The sequence below is a fragment of the Pongo pygmaeus genome, chromosome 2 (genome assembly GCF_028885625.2).
Source record: "Pongo pygmaeus isolate AG05252 chromosome 2, NHGRI_mPonPyg2-v2.0_pri, whole genome shotgun sequence".
In the NCBI taxonomy this organism is placed as follows: Eukaryota; Metazoa; Chordata; class Mammalia; order Primates; family Hominidae; genus Pongo; species Pongo pygmaeus.
In genome coordinates, this window is record NC_085930.1 from 988450 (window position 1) to 1000553 (window position 12104).

Here is a 12104-nt window from a genome sequence, read left to right on the forward strand (position 1 = left end):
AATTCAAAGATATTTTGTTTCTTAGTGCCAGCCAAGTGCCTGGTTATCTACCAGAGCTCAACCGTCCTAGGCAAGAACATCCACATAGAGGTAGTATCATCTGCACTCACACAGCTGAGAATCCTATGAAGGATCTCCAATCTCCTTCTCCAGTCAAGTATTTATTCTTATTTAAATAGTGTTTCAGGCCAGGTGCGGTGGCTCATGCCTGTTATCCCAGCACTTTGGGAGGCTGAGGCGGGCAGATCATTTGAGGTCGGGAGTTCAAGACCAGCCTGGCCAACATGGTGAAACCCTATCTCTACTAAAAATACAAAAATTAATGGGCATGGTGGCACAGTCCTGTAGTCTGTGCTACTCGGGAGGCTGAGGCAGGAGAATCACTTGAACGTGGGAGGCAGAGGTTGCAGTGAGCTGAGACTGAGCCACTGCACTCTAGCCTGGGCAACAGAGCGAGACAGCATCTCAAAAAATAAATAAAATAAATAAATATATATAAATAAAAAATATTGTTTCATATATTTGTGAGCATAAGTGGAGAGGGGAAGCTAAACTTCCACTCATTCTTCTCATTCTAGTGTTAAATTAATACATCAGTCATCAATAATAACATCTTGCATTTTGTAGGTCATGTATTGTTTTCACAGCTTTTTAGAGGTTTTTAATTAATCACTTTGTTCAACAAATGTTTATTGACCACCTACATGTGCCAGGCACTTTACTAAGTGTCATGTACTGAAAAAATGAATATGAAATAGCATTCCTGCCTTCTCTAAGTGCATCGCCAACAGGAGCAGTGAACTGGAGCTATAAAACATGTGACGAATGTTAAAATGTAGGTAGGTACACTCTCTGGTGTGAGTTCTGAAAGGGGGATACCAAAGAAAGAAAAAGAACATCTCCAAAGGGATGTGGATTCTCAATTTACAAACAACTGGAGATGCTTCCAGGTATCGTATTGAGTGAAAAAACTGAATGAAATGTATTTATCTCATAGTAATCCTTAATATCTTTGGTTGAACCAAGTAAACCAGGTCAAGTGGGTATTAAATAAATTTTTATTAAGTAGGAAAACCTCCTACGATCAGTGTTCATTTTGCAGATTGGCAGTGTGCATGCTTTTGTTTTGAGTATTTTCTGAACAAGATTCAATTTAAAGAAAAGCCCTTGGCAGGAAATAAGAAATATTCTGATACCTATTTTGATTGCTAGGATTGAATTAAGAGAAATAAATTAAATGGTGTATTACTTTCAGTGTAATTCCTTTTATTTCACCATAAAGTAAATCAAAATGATTTGAATTATTTTTTCACCAGGTGAAGAGACAAAAACTTTCTGCTTTTTAAACCAATAACATTGGTTTTGATTCTCTGTTGTGAATCACAGAGGGTTCTAGAAAAGTATCTTCCTCCTGGGTACAAAATATTAAAAGGAAAATTATTTTCCTATTATGAATTCCCTCACAGGCAGGCTAACTCTGGGATACTTCATTCTATTTTCTTAATACAACTTTTCCAATTCTTTTGAAACTTCCCAAGGATTATGTTTTTATAGGATACTCTCCAAAATTGAGCTAATATAATATATTAAAACGCTTCTCCATTTCATTGTAGATAGACCATAAATAAACTTTAAAAAAACCATTTATTTAATGGGTTTTAAGCTTGATTTAATAGTAGCATTTTGGTAGGATTATATTTTCAAAATATAGCACAGATTAATATTTTAGATGGCCAGGAATTTGTAGCTATTATTTGGCCTAGCACTACAATTGTATTACATTTCTGATTTTGACAAAACCAGATGTTTAAAAAGGGACAAATATACAAATGAACAGAATAAATCTACACTGTTCTCTTCATCCAATACTCAGCTTCTTTGAGCTTTTCTGTTTTTTTCATATACTTTGAAGTATAACATTCAGTATGTCGAATGCTTCCCCTGGGCATATTCATTTCCCTGTTTTGAATCAAACACATCACTGAATACATTTGGCAATCTAGTCTAGGAGAATGGGTCTCTATCACACCCACACACTTGGCATTCCTCTGGAGGAGCATTAATGCACATTTGTTAGCCAATCAAATATAACTTTTGTTAATGTCTAGCAATACAGGCATTGTATTCTTCAGTAATGTATGTCTAACACTGAGAAAGAAAATATGTTTACTGCTTAAGGGAATTATTAGAGTATTTGGAATGAGCTCCTAGGAGTTTTGCCAGTTTTCTTCTCTTGAGATTGGTGGCTTGTGAAGACTGTGAAGAGAGGGCTGTTCCCATTAGCTTCATTTCTCCTCGGGAGCCACAAGATTTCTGTTCGGTTCTTACTCCAAGAAGAGTGAAATCACAGTTTACCTGAAAAATATGAGAGTGAAGACAGCATATAAGAGTTACCTCATTTTGATTTTCACTTCATTTATTCATCACAGTCCTGAACAGACTGTGCATGATTGTTCACTGAGGGATAAGCCTGGATAAAATGCAAGGATTTTAGAAAATAAGCTGCTTTCTACGATTAAGAAGAAGCCAGCTAGCTCTGTAAACTGCCTAAATATAGAAATGGGCTATTTTATAGGAACTACTTTGGAAAACCCATGAAATAATATATTTTAATTTAGTTTTATTGTTTCTGTTCTGGTTAGAAAATAAAGCTTCATTATTAAAATAATTTTAAATATCCACTGGCAAAAAAAATCATCTACCCAGAATTCAACAGTTCACATTTTAATGTACATTCTTAGAGGTTTTCTGTAAATAATTTACATTTTTTCAAATGGAACACTTTTGTAACAGTTGTGTTTATGAATCTAAGCACTTACATCAAGCACTGTCTGCTGGGGATACAGTAACGAAAGATGGACATGGCTCCTCCCTTATTGAACTTACATTGTGTTGGGGAAAGTGTCTATTTGTAGCCAGATTTTCTTCTCTGCATTATAAACAACTTCTCATGTCTTTTTTCCTGAAAACTGATTTCTATATGCTGCAGAGATGTTCACTGAATGGGTGTACCATAGTTTACTTAACCCATCTCTTCCTGTAGGACATTATTGTCATTTCCTATTGTATGCTATTACAAATGGGTTGCAACTAACAATGTAAAGAACACTTAGAAGTAAAATTATTTTCGATACAAATGAAATTCTAGCCATATTCAAATTTCTGCACTTATTTCCTTCAGAAGAATCCATGTTTGCAACTAGAACCTGCCATGTCAGACTCACCCATGGGTCTGCCTAGAAGCTCTGAGGTGTAGATTACTGTAATGGAAGAACCTTTTAGATTTTTAGTTCATTTTTCCCCATGAAGCAGAACCTTCTTATATATATATATCTGCTGGCATTCCCTTTTCATAATGGAAGTTTCTGCATTGTCTAAAATTCTTACATTAAAGCAGTCCTATGTATTGAAAACCTGCTTCTTTCCATGACTGCTATCACCGCTGCAAGGCTTTGCCATCTTTCTAAATAAGAGAGTAACTGAGATTGCAAATATTTGCATATGAGTTGCTGCAAAATCATAACCAGCTTGTGACTACATTGTCTTAATCCTTGCAGGTGAGTTAATCTTCATAAGTAAGGTCTATTGTTCCTTATTGTGCCACTTACAAGCCTGTTCAAATCACACACACACACCCCTCCTTGTACATACAATTTTTTTAACATAGAGATGAATGAGAGAAAGAATTACATTTATTTATATCTATTTCTGTAACCATTATTATGATCAGCATTTCAATGAGAATAAACAACAGCCTCAAAGAAGCAAGAGAAAGAAGTGACATGAAAACTGCTATTTCAACATCAGTTCTGTACTGGTGCTGCTGTTATCTCTTGGCAAGGCCTTAGGCAAAGCAGTCAATGTTATATTCCAACCGCCTCATTTATGGAATGCAGTCACCTAGTCGTTCTCTGTAAACACTGCTTTAAAACACTCTATCACACTGTAGTGTCTTGCTTTTCCAACTGCAAATTTTTTCTTTCCTGGATTTAGCAAATAACTTAAACATAATTTTTTTCTCTTTTAAAGAAACCATGAAAAACAAATGCACTGGACATTTAAGAAGATGATTTTTTTTCAGTTTATTGCAATAGAAAGGGCATTTATTAATGAGAAACATCTCAAAGAAAAGGAAGGAGGTCAAGCACTTCAAATAGCCAGGTAGGCAAGTGAGTCACATTCACTGGGGAAGGGTAGAGGTGGGTCTGATCTTGGAATATGTTGAGAGCAGAATGGTCATTTCTCAGAATACAAAATGTGGCGGGGATTTCCAAACCTTTGATACTTTCCAGGAACACACAGGCTCAGATGAAGTTCAGCACTGTCAGAACAACATTGTCAGTTGTTCCTTCCTTTCAATCCCCTGCTGAATCATAATGCTATTTTTGGTCAATGATGGGGCCAAGTGTAGAAAAGAGATTTCACAAAGTCACTGAGAAAAAATTACAATAGTTTTCTTTTTAATATATTGATATTTAGTTTGTTGTAGGAAAGACCGAACTACATTTTATTATCAGTTAGGTTATTTGAAGGATTTGCTATTACTCTCAATTCTAGGATCAGCACAGTTCATTATAGAAACTTACTTTCTGCAAGAGTGTTTCAAAGGTTTTCTACAAAATTGTGGTGCTAGCTGACCATTCCTTACCTTAGACAATCAAAAATAGGTGAAATTATAATGTCATTAGCAACTCTTTTGAAACACATTTTGTATTGTGAAATAAGACTTTCTGAAGTTTGAGGTACAAGCCAGTGTCCTTTAAAACTGACACATATGTTCCAATATTTCCAAAACTTGCTAACTCAACAAGGGATCTTAAGTAAAGAAGAAAGTACTTACACTTACATAATTTTTTTTACTTCATCAGAGAACATTAAGGCAGGTGTCTTAAGCATTTTGCACTTCAAAGAAGTGTTATAAACACAAACCCACACATCAAATAAATTTTTGGAGCAATCGCACTGCCCAAAGTAACTTAAAATATATATTTTAAATTAGGTTGTATCTTGGGTAAGGTTATATCTAAATTAAATCATGAATCAATGGGAAGGTAGCCTTGGGACCAGCTAAATTGCTTGTAAATAAATATGCAGTTCACGTAGACAGAAGAGAATGAGAATGTTTTGTGAAAAGGAACTTTAAAAACTGAATATGATTTCTAAAGATAATATGAATTAGAAGTAGGTAAGAAAAGTAGGCAAAAGAAAGACAAAGACAGAAGTTTAAAACGTGGTTGCTCTGCAAAATGATGTCCTTCAAGTTCCATAGCGTATATCTTTAGGGCAGATTTGAATTTGAAAATAGAATAAACTGTATTTGATTATTTGGAATACCATCCTGGTTTATATTAATCAGATGATTATTGCTCATTTGTATGAAAGATAATGTGCCTCTCTGCAATAAAAGCAATTAATTGCATGTTGGTCACCAAATTGCATGTTGGTTATCAATGCAACATACCATCTTGACAAAACTAATCAGCCCATTTCAAATTACTCAAGTTATTTGAATTACTTGATTCTATCATGATATTATCATTTATGCCTTCTATGTAATGGCTTGTACTGGTGGAATTCCTGGTGAGTTCTAATTTGTTAATGTGGGCTATACATTTATTATATTGCTGAACCATGTTTTATGGAAATAACCTGAACTTGTAGTAGGTACAGACAGAAAATGGCTTTATTTTTCACCAATTGCTGTCAAACATGCTCTATTGGCTGTTCTTTCTCTGCCTCTTGCTGACATCTCAGGCCGATCTCACAGCTTTTGGGATATCATGAGTTATTTATAAAGCCTTGTCTGATTTTAATGTGTTTTCCCTACCCCTACCCCCCAACTAATTCAGGCCTCAACCCTGGACTGAGGAAACTGTCCTAGGAATAAGGAATAAGGTAGAATCTGCTCTTTAATACATACCTCTCCCCCATCCTTCATTCCACCGGGTTTGGAGTAGGGAATGGATGGAGAGGATTAGGGAAAGGACTGGCAGAAGTCTCTTTACTTAATGATATGTACTTTAGCTCTCTTGGTTTGTTGCCATTCTCTGGGTGGCAGGCATGGCTGAGTAAGCAGTTCACCGGGAGCCTCACCCTTGGGGTTTAATGCTTTGGAGTCACCATCTTGAAATTCTTAATAATCTAATCTTTGAATTTGTTTTGTGAATGAAGTCTGAAGGAAGAAGGGAGGAAACTGCGTGTACCTGGGTGTGGCACATGCAGTTCTGCCACTGTCCCACCCTGTGGGATGGTTCTGGACCTCTCTTTCCCAACCCCCTCTCCTGCCAGGCCCAATGGCCTGCTGCTCGCTGCCCCAGGTAGAGGCGAGACACAGATGCAGAGAAGGCTGGGATGGGGTGCGCTTTCTATAGCAGTTGGAGCTGGTCCTGGTGGCAGCCAACTCTGCCCTGGGCTGTCAGTGCTACAGTGTGTTTGGAGAGCAACCAGGCTGGAGCAAGCCCCTTGCCCACTCCCTATCCAAGTAATTAGCGTGTCCTGGCTGAGAGGTTGCCATCTGTTGGTGTTCACCCATCTGCTGAGGGTTGGGGAGATTGATGTCCCCATCCCTGGCCAGGCACAGCAGTGTTGAGCCAGTGGCTAGCAGGAGGGAGATCGCAGCAGCCTGTGGCCACGTGCTCCTGCACACACGTGGGCACTTATCTAAAAATAAAATGCTAAGCCCCTTCTTGACTGAAAGAACTCCCTGTGGAGAAAGCGACCCCAGAAAATCCTTAAAATTGAGTTCATGTCCATCCATGATGGAACAGGGGGTCAGAAAAGCCTCGTTCTATGCCCCTCCCTTTTATGATTTCAACACAACTCACCAGAAAGTATGGCAAAACAGAGATTTTAAGACTGACAGAGCAGACTCTGTGGCAATAAGTTATCAAATTATAAACAGGTCCGAAGGCCATGCCACGCAAGGGTTAAGTCACTCACCCCTTCACTTAAAGAAAAATAAATTGTGTTCTAACTGCCACAAGGTTTTTATTTTTCTCTAGCAGCTAAACAAGTACTAGCCTTGAGATAAGCAATATTAAAACAATTGTAGCTTAGCACTGTACACTAACTAACTGACCTCCTATTCTACCAGCCATAACTTCAGCTTTGATTGGAAAAGAGACTGATTTCAGTAACTTTCTCCTGATAAGAAAACCACCAACCATAGACTAGTTCTGGCCGGTTTACAGAGGTTGTGTACTTGCCTGGCTTTGCATCCTAAAAACACCTCTTGACATACAGAGCCTAATTGCAATATATTTAAATGTTAAGTCTCCATCTCAAAGTGAACATGGGTCATGCATATTTGTTCAATATGCAAGTGTCAGGACCACCTTTATGAAAATTCATAGCTCTTCCCATAACCTGCTGGGCATGTAGGTTTAGCCAACTGGTTAAGCATTAAAGTCCTACCCCCATCCCCGCTCCTTCGAAAGTGCCTCTCCTTGGTCTTGGCCAGAGGCATGCCTCCCAGCCTGAGGGATGGGCACCTTGCAGGGTATAATCCTTTATGGGAAATAAAGTCTTTTTTCCTTTCCAATTTTATAATTTTTTTTTCTTAATTTAGCAGCACCCAATGGCCCTGCAGGGCCCTGGGTGCCTGTGAATGTCGGCGCTCACCTTCCTGCACCGGGGTAGAGCACAGCACTTAGTAGCAAATAAAAGATACCACCCTGATAGTAAAGAAAGAGAGACAAAAGAAGGGAATGGTTTTATATTTTAGTACCTTTAATGGCACTCTTTTGAAAAGGGGCTCTGTATTTTCATTTTGCAACAGGTCCCACAAATTATGTAGCTGGCCCTGGTGACAGCTATTCAAATGTTGAAGCTTTCAAGGGATGCAGGGTGTGAGATAAAGTAACACATGTCTGCTTCTGGCCAGCCACATAGCCCTTGCTGTGAAAAAGCAATGTTTGCTCATTCTGCCTGTCAGCCTACCTTCAGAAACCCCTGACTCAGTGACAAGCGCAGCCCTCCGGAAGAATGCCTTGAGGATGGTATGCAGAACCGAGCACAGATTCCCACATCTCTTGCCTGAATCACTGCATTTTTAGAAAAGGTAAGTTCAATGATCCTAGCTTTTGCCTCTTCCTGTCCATAAGATAACATCTGACAGGATTAATAATTATACCTCTGTGATCTGTAACCAGATGTACTCTTGCACCCAAACTTTGATGAGATTTTGCTCTAATGTAACTTCTGAGTACATTTGATGTAACTTCTGAACATACACAGAACCTTCACCACCTAATGTATAAGTTATGAGTGGAAATACTGCTTTGGAACAGTCTAACAGAACTCTGAAAGGCCCTCCCTGGTTGCAATTGTCAGTAAGACTCTGAATGAAATTAATTTAATTCTTTGAAAGTCTAGCTTTTTCTTTAGTTGACAAGGAGAAGGTTGATTTGGAGGTGAGACTGGGTTTATTGAAATTAACCTCGAGATCTCTGACAGACTGCCTAAGACCCTGTGTCTCTTTTCCTGTCTGGGCCAATGGACCCCACTGCTTCCTGGTACACTATGCCACTCTCTTTGTCACCTTCCAGGTTGTCCAAGCCTAACTACTTTCCACAGCAACCACTCAGCTCAGAAGATGCTCAATGGTCCTTGATGTGACAATCTGTGTGAGAGTAGGCTGCTCCCACACTGCCTTTTTGCCTCAGAGTGCTATGATGAGGTCACCAGCCAACTCCTTCTTCAGGATATTCCAGGTGAGAAGCAGCTTCCACATTCCCAGGGCCATATCTCCGGGGTGCAAGAACTTTCCAACCCTAGTAGGATCTTATCTGACAGCAGGCTCAGAGCAGACCAGCAGATCCTACAGCTCAGTAAGCAATGAGTCAGATACCCTCCCACAGAGAACCCAAGCCTCTCTGCCTGGGTTCTAGAGTCCCTGTCACTTGGCTTAGGGGAGGAAGGGACATGCTATAGAAATTTCAACTAGGCTGAAAATCTACGATTCCCCAAACTCCCTACTTCCACAAATTTCCCCTAACTTTCCTTCTCTTTATATAGCCTGAATATGAGTGATGGTCACAGGACCGTCTTGGGCCTTTTCAGTAAGCCCTATAGGGCAATGTCTAGCATCTCCTCGTGAGAATATATTTAAATGTGCTGTTTAACTGCAGTATAGTGTGAGATTAAAAGCCGGGGTAGAAGGTACCCCCAGGAGAAATTTGGTAATGTCTAGATAAATTTAGGGTGTTTCAACTAGGGGTGGAAGAACAACCAGCATTTGGTGGGTAGAGGCCAGGGATGCTGTGAAACATCCTGCAATGCATGGGACAGTCTCCCACACAAAGAATTACAGATCAAAATGTCAATATTACCAAGGCTAAGAAACCCTGCTCTAAAGCCAGGTGGCATCCGTTAAAATCTTAGTTCTATCTCCTATTACTCTATGACCTTTGGCTAATAACTTAGTTTCCTGGTTCCTCAGTTTCCTCACATGTAAAACTTGGAGAGTTATAGTATCTTCCTTTTAGATTTTTGTGTGTATTAATAAGTTTATGTACTCAGTTTTTTAAAAGGGCCTGGAAAATGGAAAGTGGTAAGTATTGAACAAATAAAAAATAATAATATTGTTTCCAGTTTGGGGGATTCAACTGAAATTTCAAGTCAAAATCCCACAGAGGTTATTTCACCAAAGGTTAGGCCTCTAGGTTTATAAATAACATATGTCTGTAATTTTCTTTTTCAGTTATTTTCCCTTTCTATATTCAGAAACAGTTTATATGAAGTATATTTTTCTCTTCCTTGAAAGTTTTAAAAAACTTCATTAACAGACCCATCAGTACCTGACTAGTACTACCTTAGTTGGTCATTTTTAGTTGGTCATTTTAGTTGGTCATTATGATATTTTAAAGGAAAATAAGTAAACTAATGTTGCATCATAATATTGGGGGTTCCTGACCCATATATATATTCTGTTAGTCTTGTAGGAAACATTTTCAGTAGGAGCTTGTTTACTTTTTAACAAAGCAACCCAAAGAGTATGAGCAGAAAGCACCTATGCAGGAGTATATATTTTTATAAGAATCATGGCCAAGTCAATTTCAAGATTTATGATAACATGTTAAGTAAGAAAACATCTCTGTAAGGAAAAGTCATTGGAAAATCCTGAGGCATATTTTCACCTGCAAGTGCTGGGTTGTTGGAGAAAGGAGGTCTGCAGAATCATTTAGGAAAAGTCATGCAGCCTAACACCAACTTTCCTATAGGCACAGGCTGTAAAAGAAACTGGACTCTAAGTAAGAAAAGAAAATAGGAATCCTTACCCAATTCAATTTTGTAAACACTGAGTAACTACTCTGTGAAGAACTCTGTTGCAGTTCTCAGAATTAAAGAAGCACATTTCTTGCTCCCAAGGAGTTTAAACCATAGTTATATAAATATGCAAAGTATAATTTCAAATGGTGATGGTATGCTTGTTATCAAGTTAAATACGTTGAGTTCTATGAGCTGTATCGTAACTAGTATAGTCTTGAAAGACCTCGGCCTGGGTCATTCTTAAACAAGTTTGACTTTTCTGAAGGTACTAAGACCCCAAGATTATCCCATGGTGATATGACATCAATTTGAAGGTGCCCTGCTTGATGAATTGTGTAAATTAAGTGAAGTATGCATGTATAAAAGGCCCAACTGCATTTAATTCTTTCTATGGAATCATGTTCAAGATGTCACATGGGATTTAACAGTAATGCCTCTCACGCTGAATAGCATTTTACAGTTTTAAAACTCTTTTGCTTACTCCACCTCACCTGAAACTCACAGCATCTTTCCGAGTTAGGTGAAATTAACCACTTTTGGAGAAACATAAACAGAGGTCCAAAGAATATTACTTGATAGGCAGTATGGGTGCTATGGTCTGAATGTTTGTCCCCACCCTGGATTCATATACTGAAACAGAATCACCAATGTGATTGGAAGGTGGGGCCTTTGGGAGTAGATTATGTCATGAGGGTAAAGGCTTATAAATGGGATTATAAAGAGGACCCACAGAATTGCCTTGCCACTTCTATCATGTGAGGATGCAACTAGAAGGTGTCCTCTACGAACCAGAGAACAAGTCTCCAAAACTGTGAGAGGTCCATTTTTCTTGCTTATAAGCCACCCAGTCTTAGGTATTTTCTTATAGCAGTACAAATGAAAAAAATGGACTATCAAATGATGTATTTTTGAGCAAGTTACTTAACCTTGATGTGTCTGTTTCCTTATATTAAAAAGTTAGCCCAATATAGTGGCATAAATATTAAAGTCATATATAAGAAAGACATGGTTTAGATATTTTCTGGACCAAAGTGAATACAAACACATAGGGGGCAGTACTCACATAGTTTAAAGCAATGTATGTTTCCTGGAATCATACGACACAGCAGCATTATAAAATAAAGCTTTAAAACAAAAATACAAATATTAATCATTTTATAAGTTCTTCAATGTTTATAGACTGAATGGTAATTCCAATCAGACTGATTTTTCTTCTAATGCCCTTTGAAAATTGGAGCACAGACCCTTAAGCTTATGGAATTTGAGTGCCAATAGGGATATCGCAGTACATCTGGTGCAATCTTACTTAATAAATGAGGAAAGTGAACGTTAGCAAAGAGTTTTCCAAATTCATATACCTGGCCCCTCCAGAGTTAGATCTAATAACCATAAAAAGTACATTTACACACTACCATTTTTAGATTTTTTTGCACCCAGCATCATTGTGACTGGAGGTGTGAGTAGGACAGGGATGCAATTTTGCAGCCTGATGCCAAGGCTGGACAGGTGCAGAGCCACAGTGAGGCGGCTAAAAACCAAAAGCTTTACAGGAAGAAGCGCCTAGGAGACCACAGAAAAGGAAGACAAACTTGGCTCTAAAAAGAGTCTTTTACTAAAGCAACCCAAAGGGTGTGAACGTCAAGCACCTCTGCAGAAATGTAACTTATTTTACAAGGCTCATGGACAAGTCTGTTTCAGGGTTTATGGCCGAGACATGAAGGGAATTCTCTCCTTTCTTCTGTCTCCTTGGCATCTTGTTCCCCAGATCCAAAGGAGGAGCGCTAGTCTATTGATTAGAAATCTGGAGGCTTCTGAAGTCTTTTCTGGACAGATCT